The sequence below is a fragment of the Oryzias latipes genome, chromosome 5 (assembly GCF_053564925.1).
Source record: "Oryzias latipes strain Hd-rR chromosome 5, Olatipes_Hd-rR_3.1".
Lineage (NCBI taxonomy): Eukaryota > Metazoa > Chordata > Actinopteri > Beloniformes > Adrianichthyidae > Oryzias > Oryzias latipes.
This window is the reverse complement of record NC_136241.1, coordinates 10,638,288-10,655,009: the sequence shown is the minus strand read 5'-3', so window position 1 is coordinate 10,655,009 and position 16,722 is coordinate 10,638,288. Positions and strand designations below refer to the sequence as shown.

The following is a 16,722-nucleotide window of genomic DNA, read 5'->3' as shown; positions in this document are numbered from 1 at the left end:
TGGGAAATTGCCCTCATTAACTGATCTAAAAAGATTTACCATCTCCAGGATATCAGCTCTTTGTTCATCCAAATAGGCACTGATAAAACACTGAGTAGTTAGGAATATGAAAGGTCATAAAATACTTTTTTCTTTGTGTTTATTTGATTATGTTAAAGACATATTTTGATAAGAATGACGGTACCGCGATTTAGCCGTAACTTAAGACGTTTTCGGAAAAGTCCCGCTCCTTTCTCGGAGGCTTACTCACACGTCATCAGTCTGACCAATCAGAAGTGGTTAAAGTTTTCACTTCCTTGTTCCGATTCTACTCATAAAGTTGCTCAGTTCTAACAAAAATACCAGCTAAAGCTCGTCTTTAGCGATGTAGCTTTCCATAGGATCCGGTGTCAGACCGTGGAACAAGTGAACAAAACCATGAAGCTCAGAGAAGCGAGTCTATCTGCGTTCGGCGGCTGTTTGCACTACAGCTCCCATGATGCATTGGTTTAAAGTGACAGCGTCTCAGTGCACAATGAATCTTTGTTGTTAAACGTCTTCAAACCACAACGAACACACATCAAACAGTTTTTAAATCTTCTAACTTAACTTTTATTCCATCTTTTAGAAAAAACAGCTGCAACTTCCAGCTTTTTCTGCCACAATTATCACAAAAATGCATGTGAGATTGCGGAGGGGCTGTAAATCAATACAAACTATGAGTTTCACCTTTTTTTTTTTTTTTTGGATGCTGGGGTGCCGCAGGATTTTAGTCAAGGTCAAAGTGTGCCATGGCTCAAAAAGGGTTGAAAAACACTGATCTACAGATCTGAAACCAAAACTAAAGTTGGCTACAACAGCTAGTTCTTTGTTCATATTGAATGTTGCTCTGAGGTTAAATTAAGGTGGTTTTGTTTGTCTGAAATGTACACACAACAAAAGGGTTAATGTGTTTCCTGAATTTACATAAGCTGTGTAAGTCGTAGCGGCTGGTGGTAACGTCTGAGAAATACTACAAAGTGGCAGCACTCTGAATATTTGTTTCCCAACAGTCACAACTTAAAAAGAAAAAGAACTTCACTTCTGCTAAACTAAACAGTCAATTGATATCAGACGAGTTGCAACTGTATTTATGAATGATTGATAAGTGAAGAGGAAAAAACTCAAGCTGCAAGTACAGAGATGAAGAACAGAGGGGAAAAAAACACTTTAAAGCAAAACATGCATTTAGAAGTTGTTCTGATATGCAAGTATAGCTAAATCATATTCTCTCTTTAACTAATTTACAAACATGATAAAATAGCAAATACAACTCATCTTAGATTTCCTTTAATTGCTTAGCAAATGTGTGTTTGGGGTGTTTCACTAAAAAAGGGAAAACTCGTAATTTGCAATATTAGTGATCAATATATTACGATGATGATATAACTTGCGATGCACAATGAAATAGCAAAACAACAAAATACATTATTTCCATTTTACTGCAACAGTTTAATTTAAATAAGAGTCAACATAACTTGAATTACACTCCAAATGGCCCTAGTCTACATTGGAGGCGAACATCTGACATAAAAGGGTTTCTATCCGATTGGTCAATGATGTAAAAGATTTAATCCAAATGGTCAAATGCATAATGGGATTTACTTGATTCGTTAAATACTTCAAGCCGCCTCAAGATTGTTTTAGCACATTTAAGGTTACCATTTATTGTAATTTTCCCGACTTTTGCGATATTGCGATAATAATAAATTTGCGGGGTTTTTTGTGCAGGCCTACTACAAACCTATGCAGGTATGCATAATAACTCTATAAAACTATTTCCAAACACACTTATACGTCATCGTAAAAATGTATTGGTACTCTCACTAACAAGAATGGTGAAATGGACTTAACTGTATGTAGAAAGTTCTTATGCTAAAAGTCTATGAAAGATGCTGGTTGGAGCATCCCTTATATCAGCACAAACTCATTAATAAACAGAGTGGTGTCAATACAAGAGCAAAACACATGCAATCATGACCACCTGGGCTCCATGCTGTGCTTTTAAAAACAGTGGCAGCCTTAAGAGTTCTGGAACACAAATGTGATGTTCCAGGCGGTTTGGCATAATGTCTCACATAAGGTTCAAAATATACTGTACATCTTTTAAATGCCAGCTTAGATGGTTTAGGTTTTTCCTTATTGCCATCAGCTGTGAGACAGTGTCATTCTGTACTAATATGTTTTCCCTTGATCATCAGTGAGATCGGAAGCTGCAGAAGCTCTTGCATTTAGCAACTAAAAGCTCAGACATACATGACACATATTACATCATGCGTGTGTTAATATCTGACAAACTCACAGATGACTTGCCAAGGTCACGTTCCACACACATACAGACCACCTCAGGACACTTAGACATCTGTTCTTCTCTAACAACCGACTGTTTACTTAGAGTGGTAGATGGAATATTATTATTATTATTTGTTACCATAGTATAGGGCTGCATGATATGAGGGAAAACTCGCGATTTGTGATATTAGTGATCAACATTGCAATGAAGATATAATTTGCGATGCATTAACAAACAGCAAAACAACCAAAAAACATAAATTTCACTGCACCAGTTTAATTTAAATAAGAGTCAACATAACAAACTATCCTCCAAATGACCCTCGTCTACATAGTAGGCGAACATCTAACATAAAAGGGCTCCATCCATTTGGTCAACAATGTGAAGAGGTCCATCCAATAAGTCAAATGCATAAATGGATTTCTTTGATTCGTTACATACTTAAAGCGTCCATAAGATTGTTTTAGCACATTTAAGATAACCATTTAACTGTCTTTTGCAATATGCGTATTTGCACATCTTGAAATTGCGATAACAAAAAAATTGTGATTTATTGTGCAGGCCGCCTATCATGGTATTTGAATTTTATAGAGTGCTACAGTTTTTGGGAGAAAACATGGACTAACAGAACTGCTTGATGATTCCTTTTCTAGTGTTTTATACAACCGGAGTTGCTTTTAATTTGCCAACATGTAGGCGGTCACACAAAATGCAATGACCGTTTTTCTGTAATTAGGGCAAAACCTTGGCCATATACAAGATTCTACATAAGTATGCTTGAACATCAAGGCTATGAGTATCTAGGACATCTGATGGAACAGCCAACCTTTTTGAGCTAACACAAAAAAAAAGCACTACATCATGTTCCTTGCCTAAAAACATAGCAATTGCACTGTCAGAAAAAAGCTTATCACAAGGCGTCCTGAAGCATTAAGGGTTAAAATCATGTTGTTTATTCAGGTCCACATACATGCCGTTGGCTGGCCCACAGTCTATGTCATGAAGAATAAATGCTGAAGTCGAAATTCCGCTTCACCATGTCCCTCAGGCAACCGCAGGTACACTCTTTAACTAGAGGCTTTCTGTGTGTTTAATCATAAAAGCTCCTGTTTTGATGGCGTGTCAGTGCTATATGTCCAGGTGTTACAGTGAACCAATGTGTTATTCATAGCTCAGCATAACAGCTTCTATTAATATATAGAAACCTGCTAATAGCAATAATGAATGGGTGTAGTAGCTAAAGGCAAGCTGTTACTATTCTGTTACCATTAAAACTGCTCAGTACTGCTGGAATGAACGGAACATTTTAAATGCTAAACTCACTGATAATTCTCTGTAAAGCTTCTCCATATGAGTCACTGGTCATATGGGGAGTGACCCATGCTTTGGTGTTACAGCACTGGTGATTTTCCTATTTGCGTATTTAATGGGTAAGTGTGTTGGATGAAAGTCTGAGGTGTTTGTGCAGAGAAATGTTAAGCCTCAGTCGCATGCACCCATATGAGGGTTGACTCATACAGATGGTGTGAGTTTTTGGGTTGTCCTGACCTGTGGAGGGTCATAGATTTGAGAGGCTATATCTTCAGGGGAGCGCAGGTTTGTCTTGAAGTTCACCTGAGGTTCGAATGTTGCAAGTATATCATAAAGTATCCGTATGGGTAATGTAAGTTGCACACTGATGATATACATGTGATGCTGTCACACGGTTTCTATCAAGCAACACTCTAGTTATTAGTTTGGTGCTGAAGTACTCACGAATGAGCAAGCACTGGGTGTGCACATGATACAGAAGTATGCCTGTGGGATGCCCACCCAAATTACACTCCAATGGTCCAAGTTCAGAATTTCTAACAGTAAAGCTGCGCGTAAGGAGCACGCACTTATCACGTGAACAGAACTCACAAGCCCCTGGCACAGTCAGGGGATTTAGGGGAGTTAAAAAAAAAAGGAAAGAATCCATACAACACACAAGTGTCCCATCTACTTTACCCTTACGTGTTGTATAAGCGTTTAATGTGACCTGTCGCTTGCAGTATGCCCATAGAAACATTTTCATGAACATTTTCGCCCTACGGGTTCACCGAGCAGTCAACTACCATGCTTTTTTGGGTGAGTCACCTGCGTACCCCACACAGGTTTGCCCATTTTTTAACAGGCAGACAGCCCATATCTAACCATAAGGGCAGTTGGTGGCTAACGCATAATTTCCTATTGCAGGATATTCAACAATGCAGCTTAGTACTAAGGTATTACTGATTAAATAACACCAAATCTGTAGGTACATCTCTCTTTAATATTTCTTCAGTATGAAAATAAAGCACCATTGGATATAAACCTAAAGGTTTTTGTTGTTGTTACACTTAGTGAAAAATGTGTGTCATATTCTTCATAGGTAAGAACAGTTTCATTCATACATGACATTTTTCACTCAAGTTTTGTGTGTCTGCTTTTTTTTTAGTTTATTAATAACACTAGCCCTAATTCTTAGCCCAAGTGATAATGGATGTCATTCCTTTAGTGTAAAATACCCACTGAAAATCTTCTAGCAGAATCTTTATATCTCTATTAAATTGTCACTCTGTCTCCCACAGTGTTGTCCATCTGTCTGTTTCAACCTGTTATGTGGGCTACAGCAAAAGAGAATTTGAGCCACAGTCAAAATGCATTTAATATTGTTAAATTGAAACCTTTGACCTCCTTTTAGATAAAGACACATCTGTAATATGAAAAAATATAAAAATAAAATAAAGCATTTTTCTTCCTGCAAGTTAGTCATCAAACCATGTTTTTTTTTCTTCACGTGCTATGGAGCTAAGTGAGAGCAATATTTTTTCTTTATTTGAATGAAAAATGTCGTTTGAGATTACAAAGGTATAGGTAAAATTCTTGGGTTTAATGTAAACCAATGTAGATTTTTTTTTTACTGTTGGTTTTAACTGTTTAATTATTTTCAATAACTATGACCTGAAACTAAAATGTTTAGGTCTAAAGTGAGAAAAAATTTAACTAAAACATGCATTTGAAATAGAAAAGGTAATGTTTGAAACTATAACATTTTTTTATTTGAAAATGAAAAAAGAGAGAATAATATAAAATTATATTCAAAAATTACAGTAATATTAATGGAAAATATAAAAACAATGGACTTATATAAAACAAACCATTTCAAACAAAAGGTTATGATGAAAATGTGTTGTTTAGTTTGTTGAATATTTTAGTGTTTAACATTAAAACCTAGATTTCATTGCACCTTTTTTTAATTTCAATGGAAGACATTTCTCCATCAAACAAACATCATGGCCCTGATTTTGCTCTATACAATAGACAAAAGAGGAGCCGTACAGCAGAAATTATGGTTAGTTGTGTCAGCATTCAACTGTGGAATTTTTTAAGTGTGTTGTGCTGCATTTATTAACAATTCTATGTCTTCACAAAGCTGCTTCTTGGACAAAGGCCCAGTGGAACCTTGTCTGTTCACTGGAAAAAGTGGACCAACATATTTATAGCGCCTTAAGTGATTCTAACAGAGACCAGAACTTGGAGCAATCAGACATAGTGATCACACAAGCAGAGTACAAGGATGAGCTGAGGTGAAATGAGCTGTTCTAAAAGTCTTCAAGTCCTGCCCATCAAAAGAAGAGGTGACATTGGAACAGCGGGGGCAGTTTGCTGATGATTATGTGTGATTTGATATTCTTTGGTGTTTAGGACAAACACATGAAGTCATGTAGTTTCTCAAAGAAATCAGTCCCCCGCTGAAAATGACCCAGGAACATTCAAGAGACTAACCCTTGCATTAATAGCCAAGCACTTCCCTGGTCTTAGGGGCAAAATGCAATGGTGGCAGTCACACTAGCAATGACTCTAAGGAATATTCTGAAACAGTAGCTCTTACGGTACATTACGGAGCTCTCATAGGGGCAGCAGCTTTGGGAATATTGTTGGTTTTCTGTTATGACAAAGATTTGATAAAAGTACTAAAAGTGAGCAAAATCTAAGGAGTCCGCACAGTCAATATTCGAGCTCCAGCCAATGGGTGGCAATATGATGACTGGTTGGAAACACGTTGCGGAAAAGAAAATCATGTGACAGTGACACACCCGGCATGAAGCATAGTCCAGGCAGTTCGTGATATTCACTTAAACCAATTCAATTACCACAACTGGGTTTCAAATGATGCTTCCAGTAGCTCTTAGTCGAAAAAAAGTCCATCCCAAGTGCTGTTCAACAGCTCTAGGAAAAGGTTCATAACCGTAGTGGTGTTATCAGATATTTAACAGACACTCTCTGGTTCTATTATGTTTGCCTCTCTAAAGATAAAAACCCATCAAAGAATTAATTTGATTTTTTAAATGAATGAACACAAAAACACAACATCTGTTTGCAATTGAATTGGTTAGTTCAAGACACACCAAAAGATTAATACTTTACCCAGATTTAGCACCAGTTCATAGCTCACAATGCTATAATATGAAGCACCTCACTTTTATCATTTCAGAGGACTAGCAAACTAAAGTCTCTGGACTTGGGCCCTTCTTGAATTAAACAGGGGCGCTGCCATATTGGATAACTAGTGCTGCCATCTATGGGATAAATCAAAACCCATGCAAGAGAGGCCCAAGTCCAGGAATTTTGCACTTAATGCATTTTAAATGTCAATCACAGTCAATACATTACAACAGACTTGGGACTTTTTTGCACATAATCAGATAGCTTTTCCCTTGAAGACCATAGAACATTTAATATCTCTATTTTGAAAAATCATCTTTCGATCTAACCGATTCAATTGCCAAAGTTGTCTTTGGAATTTGGAAGGACTCTAAAGTTTTCCCCAAATAATATCAAAATTATCTTCATACCTAATATCACTCTGGTAAAATCATCATAGTTGTGGAGCTACTTGTGCCTCAGGACTTTAACTAGCAGGAGCAGGACTTTAAGAGTAAGAAAAAAGTAGGAGAGCCAAGACATGGAGGTGGAAAGGTACCTGATAAATAGAAACCCTGTCATTCTACAGAAAATATGAAAATATTTAAAAGGAAAAGGAAAATGGTTGATTTTCCTGTTAGTCTTGTAAAGCCAAACCCTAATGGTCCATCTCAAAATTTAATAATGGCTAACTAAAAGGTTTTTCTTCTCTCAAGCAAACACTTTTCTTTCTCTTCTGCTTGTCTGAGACGTTTGTGTCAGGCCTGCCAGCACTCTGAGCTCAGTACAGACCGACACCATTCAGCACAACAAAGACAAAAAACAACTACTTCAAAATTCCAAAATTCTTATTTATGTTTTTGTTTGCAGCAACAATAGAACTTGTAATATGTCATTACAAATGGCAAATCAAATAAAAAAAAATAGGCATAAACAAAACTAAGCTTGGATTCCTCTGATTTTCTCAATGTACACAAATATTTATTTTTTTATTTTTTAGTATCAGCAGCTGGTTATACCTGCTTGTGCTAGGAAACTGACAGTACTTGGAGCATCACCAGCCAAAGAATGGCCGCAAAACCATTAGAGGCATCTGTTCTGTCTGAACGCTTAGCTAATGTGTGGAAGAATTTAAAGGGATACGAGAACTCCTTTGGTCACACGCTCAGCAAGAAAAACGTTAGCTGCTTTGAAGTCACCTCAAAAGAAACACACAGTCCAATTCAAGACTTTTTTCCCCATTCAGGCAGGCTATGGATGTCTATTGGTAAATAAAGGAGCAGTCTGGAGTCTGAGCATAAACATTACATGTTCTTTAAAGTAAATCAATTTAAAATGTTTGCAAGAAGTATCCACATGACCTCAATAACTGTCATCACCAACAGTATGATGTCTCATAAGTCACACAGACACGTCAACCACAACAGTCAGTGCTAAACCATTATTCACACCTGCTATTCTGTTGCTGTAATTCACACGAACTGTCAGCACGCTGTTGCCTGGACTCTTGGATAATGTGTTTCTGTCTTAGTCAATACCATCCATGCTCACAAGTCACTTTTGATGAGTGCTTGTTACTTCAGCACTGGTAATCGAGCCACCATTAAGTCCTGGGAACCCACTATTACTATGGAGCAAAAAATGTCAAGATGTGTGGTTTAAGATTTAGGAACCACAACGTGTTGATATCTTTTGATTCCAATTTATATTCGCGCTTTAATACAACTAAAAGGTAAAGATCTTAATATCTGTACTATAAAGATTTACAGTGTTCCCCCTTATTCGCCGGGATTAGGGACCGGAGACTCTTACTCATCTAAAACCCTTCTAAAACATTTTTGATACTCTGTGAAACAATTATTAAAGGACATTTGAATATTATTAAACATAAAGAGGTTTTTTTTTATTCAGCAATAGAATGTACCGTAGTTTTTCACAAACTGTAAAATGTATTAGTGAAATACTAAACCAATGAGATTGTTAACACCATACAGTGTTACATGATTGCTCAAACAGAGAAGCTCCAACAAAAATGTGCAGATCATTAAAGGCTCAAAACTGGCTCATATTCTAGAATCAATGTTCTACTTCTACTAAAAAGCGTTTCCGTTTGGCCACTAGGTGGAGTTTGAGCTGTAGCATTACACTTTTCTCCAGAGGATTTGAGCAAAAACAGTACTTTAAACCATTTTCCAACATTTTTCCGGCCATGGACCATAAAAGATCAATCTCTACTTTCATGGATCGGTTATTGATCTATTAAGCTTGGACCGATTCAGATCAAATAAGGGATTTTATCAACCCAGCCCTAATAATACCATAAAAAACAAAAGAAAAAACAGCTACAAATGAACTCATCTGCACTTTCAAATGTTCTTCCTCAAAGAGTGACTCCTCAGAGCTGTTCACTTTGAAATCAGCAAGTTAAAGGTCCAGTATGTTTGACGCATCAACGGGTGTTGTCTTCTTCTTTTACTATCTAGCAACTAAAATGCCCAACACTGAATCAAAGCCTTTCTGTCATTCACAGATAAATTAGCTCTTTCTTGTCACTAAATGTCACAGTGCTTTGAATTGACGATGCTTTGAAAGTCTTAGAAATATTCTTACATCATCACTGCTGCATTTTATACAATTGCAAAATGAGAAAAAAGTGAAAAAAATTCAACAAAATACTGATGTTCAGTCTTGTCTCTTTCATCATCGACTATTAAAATATAAACAAGTACTATTCTATTAGACGAAACATTAAATGCATACATTCTAGACAAGCCCTGATGTGTACTGCAGTATAGTTGTACCAGCCCAGTGGAAGGACACCAGCTCACGAGTCTGTCTTTTTCTGCTTGTTACAGTGCATTCAACAGCTTACTGCACCAAACTGAAACCCTGCAGCATGCGTCTCCTGTGCTTTCTTCTTGGACCAGAGCCCACAGGCAGGCAAGTGTGCATGCACAAAAAATGCAAACACACCCCTCCACAGATGCACAAAGCAGAAATAGTGCTCGTGCATGTACGTGCAGCGTTACTAGCTTCCAACAATCAGTCCCCGGCATAGAAACCAACAGACACACAAACACAGCCGCATGTTTGGGTAGACGCAGATGACTGTCACAACCTTTCAGAAACCCACAACAACACTGTGAGACCAGTTCCATCCTCTAAACTGATGGAACAGCAGCAGGACAGGTCAGTCTGGCTAAAATCAATCCTCGTGTTTTAACAGAAGCCTGCACCCAGGAAGAGAGAAAAATTCCTGCCAGTATAATAAGGTATGCAAAGACTGTTTTCAATGCAGCAGCAGCACTATCAACCGCATAGACAGCTTTCAGACAGTCAGAGAGATCTGGAGAGATAGATGTGCTAAGTCGCTAGCCCGGTGTGTGACAATGTTAAACGCTGCTGCTCACAGACAGTGCGGTACTCGCTCCACTTTGGAGACAGACATGCATGATCTTCTCGAATCAAACTAACAGAGTTGAGCAGAGGAGAGAGGAAACAGAGAAACCACGCAGCCTCAGACCTAGCAATGATGGTCTTAAAACACCCACCTCAGTCTGTTGCAGATTCCTGACGCAGTCAGCAGGAATAGGGGGGTAAACAGAACACAGTGAGTGAAGCAGCTGAAATCTAAAGGACTGAGCAGGAAAACAGAGAGCGGGAAGAGAAATGAGACAAGAGCGAAGGATGTAAGATCCAGTGTGACAACGATTATGCACCAGATGAGTACGCAAGTCTGACATGAGATTGTGAGACAGAACAAAAGCGATAGAGACAAAGGCAGGACATAAATGAAGGGAAAAGAAACACCGGGAAAAGAGACAGAAGAAATGTGCAGGCTTAGGAGTCACTGAGCAGAGGAAATGTGATAAAGGACACGCCCCTCCCTCTTTCTTCTTCTTAGTCATACACACCTCATGTTGCACTTTCAGCATTTGAGTAAGCGTACTTTCAGTAAATCAAGAGTGTCCTCTAAATGACAAGTGAGAAAAGGAGGGTAAAGTGGAGCACATAATGCAGAAGTGCGCATTATGTGTGAATTCCATTACGAGGCAATGTAGATTGTTAAAATTAAACTAACCACAAAGCTAATGAACAATGCTCAAAGTGCACTCAAACTCAGACAAGAGGGAATAACAAGACCCATGTAAGATCTATGAAGAAATCGAATGCGTAATTTTGTCAGAAAGTATCATTAGTTTAAGCGGACGGATCCTTGCCTAACAACCAAAAATCCTTTAAGTACCACCTTGTATGCCAAAATGTCTTTTGGCTATAAAACACATTTGATACACACAAAGATGTCAAGTGTGACGTTTATTTCCCTAAAAGAATCAATCATTTGTTATGAAATATAGTCCTAAACATCCTAATCCAATTTCTCTCTCCAGGATTCTTTGAATTTTAATGGCAAACATGAGGGTGGAAACTTCTGAGAAACTGACCCTACCTTGCTGATCTTATTTGCAAGTAAAGCTAGCACAAATCAATACACTGTAAGACCGAGACTCTTTCAAAGCTTATGAAGATTTAACCTAATGTTACCGATTTAAAAAAAAAAGTAAAAACCTGACAACATAATCATTTTTCAAAAAATAGTTTAAATAAGACATATTTAGTAAAGAATCTTTTTTTGATTTGACTGGACCTTAAAAATGTACTATTCCTGCAAATCCACAAATGGCCACACCCGTTGTCCCCATACTGTGCCTCCGTGGTTACGCTGAATGTTATTTAGAAGTTGTTTACCTAATAATCTTCATACACAGAGTTTACTCTGTATGCCAGGCGTTGGAACTTGACCAGGTAGCTCTAAAAATGATGCTGCAGTGATGGTGAGATCGTCATCCACCCAACCAATTAAACTATTTAATAGAGATGCATGACTGTGTCAGCGTAATATTTGCATAAAAAACCAATTATTTGTCTGGGCAGCTTGTAAAATTTCTGCCAATATGACCTGCCAGTAAAGTTCTGCTTTTACTTTGTGGCCAGAACAATGCAATACTGCACCAGCCTTAAAGAGCCTATACCATGCTATTGTTAAGCCTTTTATAATAAACAATATCTATGCATATAAAAATATATTACCTTTGGCACATAAAAGAACTAAAATTTAATTAAATATTAGTTATTTTTCTGAGCTCTTTCCCAACCCGGAAGTAAGACGACCCGATCTCTGAGGCACTGGCTTTCGCTCCGTGTGGGTGCCGCCCATTTCATGACATCATCCTAGGGCCAGCCTCAGCAGTGTGTTTGCATCTTGCCCCCAAAAACAAACATCCAAACTTTTGCAAAGATGGATGTGCATATTTTGCATTTAAATTAAATTGTTTAGCCTTTCAACAATAGCTTAGCGGAGATAGTGGGTGTGTGTTAGTCTGAAAGGGGAAACGAGAACCCGCTCGTTTTCGTGGGTTGGGAGGAGCTGATGCTCAGAGTGCAGGTTTTTAGAGGAATACTCAGAAACGTATCAAAATACAGCTTGAGCTCAAAGCTCAAAAATTAGATTTTGTATGGTATAGGCCCCTTAACCCACGGTGTTGTTTGAGGTAGCGCTTCTGCAGCGTACAGGAAAATCACATCAGACAGGAACATAACATATAAGGAAAGTACATTAAATGAACCAATGATTCCACTATTTAAATAGTGACTTAAAAAAAGAACCAAATTTTAAGCTCTGACATATTTATAGAGTTGGAGAACACCTGGGCTCATCTTGTAATAAGCCTCTTTTTTTGTGATTGTTACAACAAAGAAGCAAATCACTTTAAAAACAATCACTGATTCTACAGGTTGTCCCACCTACTAGAAAAGACAGGTCCTAATGTTCATTATCATTCAACAAATGACAGTCAGAAAAAAAAATCCAAGAAATCCCCTTGTATGATTTTAAAAAAAAAATTATTTGTATAATGTTTAGAATGGGAATGTTTAGCTTCTAGAAACAAGCAAAAATTGTGTCCACCTGTTACTTCTTTTGCCCTACCCTCTGCTTGTTACCTGTATTAATAGCACCTGTTTGAAGTGGTTTTCTGTATAAAATACATCTGTTCACCCAATTGACTGTATCTGACTAGACTAGACTAGACTGATGACCGCATCTTCCCTTGCGTTTCATATAGGAAGCACTTAATGGTTCCAAGAAGCCAAAATCCCATAGACTTCTATTGGGAAATAAACAGCTATTACTCAATTGTCATATGTCAGAGTCACCATTCTTGCTCTGTTACATTTATAACATGTTCTTGCTAATCCTGATTTTTGATATTTTTGCTTTATAGCAATTTTTTCAAATTATAAGCTTGGTGAGAAGAGATCAACTGTTGGAGCAATATTTAGAAAAGGGAAGAAATAAATGATCTCTGACAACCTCCCTCCACCTTAGAGCTCCATGTGAGATCTCACTTGATGGGGGACAAAGAATCTTGAGAATGGCGAGGAACCCGCCTAGAACTACACAGGGGGACTGGTCAACAAACAGTATAAAAGTTACTATTAGTAGCAAACGACATAATCTGGGACTAAAATCATGCAGAGCTCCAAAGGTCCACCTGCTTAAGTCTGCACTTGACCAAGCTCGGCTAAAGCTTGCCAGAGATCATGTACTGTATATCAGGGGTTCTCATTACGTCGAAGGACATGTGGGTATATCATCAAAGATAAATAAACAGAAAATTTAAATATATTTTTTTAAAATACGTCACTGTATCGTCATCCTCATCGAGAAGTACATGACTTGATTGTCATGCAGAACGGCCAATCAAACATTCTCTGATACATGCGTCACTGCATATGCATGTTTAAATACACTGAGCGCAAATTCTTTCTGCCATCGGAAAGCCGATACCTGTACTGCCCGCCAAGTCCCCAGCGGAGGACCACTCCGCCTCGCAGCAGCATTTATTGAGGCCTGAGTCGCCCACGTGCCTCCTCGGGAGAGGAACGGAGACGCCCCATCTGACCCCTGCCACGATGCCTGCTGGCTCCGCAGTTCTCACCTGGGGGATCTGGGCCCACTAAGGCAGCAACGTTGTCCAGAAGCACACGGTCCTAGAGCGCTACCCACGGAGAAGGGGCGGCTGTTTGCTCAATCGTAGTTAAGCCAGCCGCACTTTAGAAATGTCATGCTCCCCCTCCCATAACACGGTTTACAGCCAAGCATAAAACACGATTGTCACTGCTTTCTGTTTTCATAATAAAACGTCTCATCTGTTCTAATTATGTACCGATACAAAAATAATAATTATACAAACGACAAAACCATCTCCTCACAAAGATTGGTGTCTTCTTATTGTGTAGTTTTTGAATTTTATAAGTGAGATCCAAATGAACTATTTGGTATAAACCCCATTCGCCGTGTTTTGGACAAGAAGAATTCTGGATCCCGACAACATCATATCTCCCATGAGGCATGGGGGTGGAAACATCATGCTTTGAGGCTGCTTTTCTGCAAAAGGGACAGGATAACATATTCGTACAATGCCTTAGGGTGTATTCAGGCTGGACACATTTGGTTCGCTTAAAGTGAGCCAGAGTTCATTTCCCCCGATAATCCGGAACAAATTTAAAGTCTGGATTTACCCAAGCGGACCCTGGTCTTTGCCCCACCCTCATAATTTCTGGACAATGATTGAAGCGATCTTTAGTCACATGGTTTTGTTTACAGGTTTTAGTTCAAAACAGAAATCTCCAGTAGACGGCAATCTGAATACAGACTAAGCGCAGGATTCGATCCGGACCAAATTAAGCACAGATGGCGATTGACTCTTAAAATTAATGGACATTTTTTCTTTATCGCAAGTTATTAACTGACAAAGCAGATGCTTCAGACAGATTTTGGGTAGCAAATGGCAGCAGACTTCATCCATGCCATCTGAAAAGGTCTTTTCCTTCTTATTTTGCAATTCTTTTAAAAGCTTTAAAAAAAAGAAAAAAGGTTTTCCCGTGTGTTTCGGGCTCAACATGGATGAACCAGGAGAACTATTAAAATGAGAATAAAGGTTAACAAATGCAAAATTCCCGTTAGCAGATTCAAATGTTCAAATGGTTCTCCCTCAACGGCTTGTACAATTTTCCCGGGCCCGCGTTATTGACTGTTTCAATAAGAAACTGAAAACAGTCTGTGTTTCCATTACACAAATGCACAAAACGCAATCAAAATTCTAGAAAAGTCGGAAAAAAAATACAATTTCGCAATAACACTGTTTCCATTAAATCAAAATTATGCCAATAAACACAAACCAAATCGCAAGATAAGTCATTCAAAAACATGGATATAAATAAAACCATGATTTATAGCAAATACATTCAAATTTCTGTCTGTGTTCGATCGGATTTATTTAGATTGGATTTATGTATTTGAAGAAGTTCTAGAAAACCATCGGTAATTACGTCTCCATGTCTGGGTTCATGACGTTTTCTGTCTCTCGCTGCAAAAACATCTTTCTGCCACTACTACTGTGTCTCTGTGGCCCACATTAGTTCAAGAGGGGAAAAATAAAAACAAGAATCAAAGTAAGGGATATTTTTATTATTATATTGATGAAAATAAGACAACTATCATAAGATTGAGGAGGCCTGGGCTGGCTGCCTTTCCATTCTGGCCAGCCAGCTGCCCGGGTGCCGGCATAGCAAGCAAACGTGGTCCGTAGCTCATCAACAGCAGCAAATTATTACAGCCCTTTAGAAGATCTTCATGGGAGAACGGACCAAAATAACAGCAGTTGTGTGTCAAATGTCTGGCCAACAAGAAACGCTTGACCTTTGTCATTGCCAATTAAAAGTACAAAGTATTTAAGCCATTTTTTGTCATTGACCAAATACTTATTTTCTGCACCAACATACAAACTAATTCTACAAGGTGATTTCTTGGCATTTTGTTTTTATTACATCCAGTTTCTCACTGTTGAAGTGTATCTATAATGAACATTACAGAACTATCTTATCTTTTGAGCGGGACAACTTGTAGAAAAAAAAATATAGAGGTGTGGCAAATACTTAGTCATAAACTTACTCAACTGGAATAGCTAGAACTGATCGCTGCACTTTACTTTCCCTGAACGTACCATCTTTGCTCAGTAAACTCAAACCTGGACCAAACAGGAAAATCCCTGTTAACATGAAAAGGAGGGTCTTGGAAAATATTAACCTTGGTGCATCTCACCTGAAGTGTGAATGAGAACGGGATGTCTAGCTAACCAAAGAGTCAGCAAGTAGTCTTCCAAAGAGAATAAGAGAACACTTCATGCATTACAAGTGGAAACAACCCAGCCCAATTTAGAAAAACATCAAAAATATTTGGCCTGTGATCATGCTTTGGTAAGAACATGAAGCCGCTTATCAACATCTAATAGTCGGAAAATGAGCAGGACTAGCCAATTTGCTTCCTCTTTTTTTACTTCCTAGTCATAGTTTGTTTCAAACTACATGCAACAGACCCACAGCTACAATAGGGCAATCTGCAATGGTGGTACAAAGATGCAGCTATTCTATGAAATATTTGTCTGGTTATTTACAGGGGACGTCTTGTACTGTGTGTATTTTCTGACTGACATTTCTGTCTGAAGAACCACAGAGGACAAGTTTAAAATAAATCTGGCCTTTTGGGATTTATGCAGGACAGAGAGCTAAATTAGAGGTGACCAAGATTCCAATGAAAAAGCAGCAAAATCTAATTATTGAAGCAAAATAAAATAAGAGCTCAGGTCATCCGTTTGTATTTGTACAGCAATATTAGGGAAAAAATATGTTTAAATCTGTAAAGGGTTAATTGTTGGAGTGGTAATCCTTTTTGTGGGCATTAAATTTTAAAATATGCAGCTTGAGAGCCAGCAAAGCCAAGACAAATACACATTTCTCATTAAACCCCTAACTTGGTAGATTACAGTTAAAAAATGCAAAAATGTCAGATTTTTCAGCACGCCTTTTCAAATGTATATATATATATATATATATATATATATATATATATATATATATAT

At 38.0% G+C, this 16,722-nt stretch overlaps 1 protein-coding gene across 4 annotated transcripts in view; it reads right to left on the bottom strand.

Annotated features, from left to right (window-relative positions):
* kcnab2a (potassium voltage-gated channel subfamily A regulatory beta subunit 2a) overlaps positions 1 to 16,722 on the bottom strand; it is a 91,771-nt gene that overhangs the window by 71,322 nt on the left and 3,727 nt on the right. For 2 of the 4 annotated variants that reach the window (XM_011474831.4, XM_078947070.1), the window contains exon 1: positions 10,291 to 10,601. The exons of the other annotated variants lie outside the window; for them this stretch is intronic. The gene's annotated coding sequence lies outside the window, so the exon portion shown is untranslated. Of the gene's footprint in view, positions 1 to 10,290; positions 10,602 to 16,722 lie in introns of those variants that run through there. 4 annotated transcript variants of the gene reach the window in all.